The 3986-nt window shown below is 41.0% G+C and overlaps 1 non-coding gene across 1 annotated transcript; it reads left to right on the top strand.

The window, feature by feature from the left end:
• Positions 1–2998: 2998 nt before the first annotated feature.
• On the top strand, positions 2999–3105 carry LOC112998651 (small nucleolar RNA R71). The gene has a single exon (XR_003263745.1). It is a non-coding gene; the product is annotated as a small nucleolar RNA R71 (small nucleolar RNA).
• The last annotated feature ends 881 nt before the right edge of the window (positions 3106–3986 follow it).

The following is a 3986-nucleotide window of genomic DNA, read 5'->3' on the forward strand; positions in this document are numbered from 1 at the left end:
TCGCACCTCTCGCACACAAGAGGGGTAAGGCAATTGTGAAATAACAGAAATTTTTGCAGGATCTACTTCAATACCCTTATTGGAAATAAAGTGGCCTAAAACTATACCTTGCTCAACCATAAAATGACATTTTTCAAAATTTAGAACAAGGTTAGTTTCAATGCATCAATTCAAAACTTTTTCCAAACTATTCAAACAACCATCAAAAGAGGATCCATATACAGTGAAATCATCCATAAACACCTCTATGCAATTTTCTAAAAAATCACTGAAAATACTAATCATGCACCGCTGGAAGGTACCAGGGGCATTGCACAGGTCGAAAGGCATCCTCCTATAAGCAAAAGTGCCGAAGGGGCAGGTGAATGTGGTCTTTTCCTGATCCTCAGGAGCAATAGTAATTTGCATATAACCAAAAAAACCATTAAGGAAACAGTAGTGGGATTTACCTGCCAGGCGTTCAAGCATCTGGTCAATGAATGGCAGGGGAAAATGGTCCTTTTTGGTAACCTGGTTCAGCCTCCTATAGTCAATGCAGACTCTCCAACTGTTCTGCACCTGAGTAGGAATCAGCTCCTCCTTCTCATTTCTGATCACTGTGAGGCCAGTCTTCTTCGGGACTACCTGGACGGGACTCACCCATTGGCTGTCGGAGATAGGATAAATGATTCCAGCTTGCAAAAGCTTGGTTATCTCCTTCTTCACTACATCAAGAATCACCGGGTTGAGTCTTCTCTGTGGCTGTCTTACTGGTTTAGCTCCATCCTCTAAATTTATTTGATGCATACATGTGGATGGGCTAATACCAGGAATGTCCGCCAGGGTCTAGCCTATAGCCTTCTTATGCTTCTTGAGAACTGACAACAACTTCTCCTCTTGCTCATCAGCAAGGGAGGCAGATATAATCACTGGAAAACTCTTGCTATCATCCAAGTAAGCGTATTTTAAATTTGATGGCAGAGGCTTCAATTCTGGTGTGGTCGGCTGGACAGTGGTAGAAGGAGATGGTTTCTCAGCCTTTACCTCATAAAGAAAGTCAGAGGTATGTGTACTTCCTGAAACATGATTAGTCCTATCTGACTCTATAAAATAAATCTCGAGAGGTAAAACACCACCACCAGACATGCAATCAATATCACTCTCAGCATCAAATTCAGACATATTATCAAGTACAATTTCAGACTCAATGCATGAAGAGTGAGAGGCATGCAGATTAGAATAAAGATCAGTCATGTATTCATCAACAACATGGTCAATTATTTCAGCACGAAATACAGAAAGATCTTCAGATGGGTATTTCATAGCATCCAGAATATTAAAATGAACAGTTATGTCACCAAATTCCATAGACAGTGTGCCTGCATAAACATCTATCTTAGTTCTAGCAGTTTTCATAAAGGGTCTGCCTAGAATGATGGGAACTGATCCTTGAGAAAATCCATCTTCCATATTCAAGATATAAAAATCAACAGGGAAAATCAGTTCACCAACTCTAACTAAGACATCTTCTATGAAACCAACAGGATAGGCAACACTTCTATTAGCTAAATGAATTACCACATCAGTTGACTGCAAAGGACCTAGAGATAGAGAATTAAAAATAGACAGAGGCATATCACTAACAGAAGCTCCTAAATCTAGCATGGCATTGTCAAACTTATTGTTCCCTTTAATACAAGGTATGTTGAATGTACTTGGATCTTTACATTTTTCAGGTATTTGGGGAACATATTTACCAATCAATGCGGAGACATTTCTGCCCATACTAATTCTTTCACTTCCTTTAAGCTTTCGCTTATTAGTGCACAGCTCCTTCAAGAATTTGGCATATCTTGGAATTTGCTTTATTGCATCCAATAGAGGTATGTTTACCTCTAATTTTCTAAACGTTTCCAAGATCTCTTTCTCTGCCTCTTCCATTTTTTTTTTGGAAACTGCTCTTGGAGAGAATGGAAGAGGGGAAATGTGCTGCTTCTGCAAATCAGAATTACCTGTGGAAGAAGATTCACCTGCACAGAAATTGTTAGGTAAATTTTTGTCATCACCTTTTTCTGGAGTAGAGTGAAGTTTGGCAGGTTCATTTGCAGATGAGGAAGGTGCTACGGGTTGAGGTCCTTGACACTGTTTTCCCGACCTCAATGAAATGGCACTGACATTTTTGGGATTTTGGACAGCTTGAGAAGGCAGCTTGTCAGAATTCTGGGACTGTTGTTGATTCAATTGGGTAGCCAATTGTCCCATCTGATTGGTTAAGCTCTGAATGGAGGCTCTGGTCTCTTGCTGAAACTGCATGTTCTGTATAGTCATTTGCCTCACAAGTTCTTCGAGGGAAGTTTGTGGAAGGGCCTCAACTGTTGGCTGTTTCTGGGGTTGTTGCTGTTGTTGGATTGGTGGAGGAATGTATGGTCTGCTTGGGCCAGCAACATTTTGGAAGGAAGGAGCAGGTTGTTGTTGTTGTTGCTGAGGGATGGACCATCTGAGGTTAGGGTGATTCCTCCATCCAGGGTTGTATCTGTTGCTGGAGAGGTCATAATTGTTCTGCTGTGGTTGATTTTGCTGCTGAGGTTGAGGAGGTCTATTGTAAATATTTGTAGCATAAGCTTCAGGCTGCTCAATTGCTCCAGGTTGCTGCATGGAAGGGCAAAGGTCTGTATGGTGGTCAGCAGAGGAGCACAAACCACAAACCCTTGCGACAGGTACAGATTTCTGATTCAAGGCCAGCTGGGTTACCAAGTTAACCAATGCATCCAGTTTGCCTTCAAGCTTCTTAGTTTCAGATGATGCAGATGGGTTTGTAGCTACCTCATGCACTTCTCTAATGACTATGGCATCATTTCTGGCGCTAAACTGCTGGGAGTTGGAAGCCATCTTCTCAATTAAATTTCTGGCTTCAGCAGGAGTCATGTCTCCAAGGGCTCCACCACTGGCAGCATCTATCATACTTCTCTTCATATTACTGAGTCCTTCATAAAAATATTGGAGAAGAAGCTGTTCTGAAATCTGATGGTGGGGGCAACTGGCACATAGTTTCTTAAATCTCTCCCAGTACTCATACAGGCTCTCTCCACTGAGTTGTCTAATACTTGAGATATCCTTCCTGATGGCTGTGGTCCTGGAAGCAGGGAAAATTTTTTCTAAGAATACTCTCTTAAGGTCATCCCAGCTCGTGATGGACCTTGGAGCAAGGTAATACAGCCAGTCCTTTGCCACTCCCTCTAATGAATGAGGAAAAGCCTTCAGAAATATGTGATCCTCTTGGACATCTGGGGGTTTCATGGTGGAGCAGACAATGTGAAATTCTTTCAAATGTTTGTGCGGGTCTTCACCTGCAAGGCCATGAAACTTTGGAAGCAAATGAATTAGTCCAGTTTTAAGAACATATGGGACATCCTCATCAGGGTATTGGATGCACAAGCTTTCGTAGGTGAAATCAGGTGTAGCCATTTCCCTTAGAGTCCTCTCACGGGGTGGAGGTTGTGCCATGTTCTCAGAATGTGCAAAATCAGAATGCTCAGAATCAGAATGCTCAAAATTATAATGCTCAAGATCAGGATGTTCAAAATCACCAATAACAGAATGCACAGATTCACCAGTTATGGAATGCTCAGAATGATCAAAAGGTATAAAATGATGCCTAACTAATCTGTGAAATGTCCTATCTATCTCAGGATCAAAGGGTTGTAAGTCAGATGGATTGCCTCTAGTCATACACTACATTCAGCATGCACACAACTAGTTGCCTTGTCATGTAAATAAAGGTGTAGGTTTGAACTACAGCTACCCTCAAATGATATCCAAATGACTTGAAATTTTGTGAGCAACCTTATAAAATTATTAGAAGATAGCACAAAAAATTTCAGACATAAATTCAAAGTCTAACTATGAAAGCTAAAATTGGTAGGTTAAGAAAAATAAGTGAATAAAACTTGAAAAATAAAAAACTTCTGACAGAATCGATTTTTTTCGATGATGGAGACCTCAGCTGG

This window comes from Glycine max, chromosome 12 (assembly GCF_000004515.6).
Source record: "Glycine max cultivar Williams 82 chromosome 12, Glycine_max_v4.0, whole genome shotgun sequence".
Classification (NCBI taxonomy): Eukaryota; Viridiplantae; Streptophyta; class Magnoliopsida; order Fabales; family Fabaceae; genus Glycine; species Glycine max.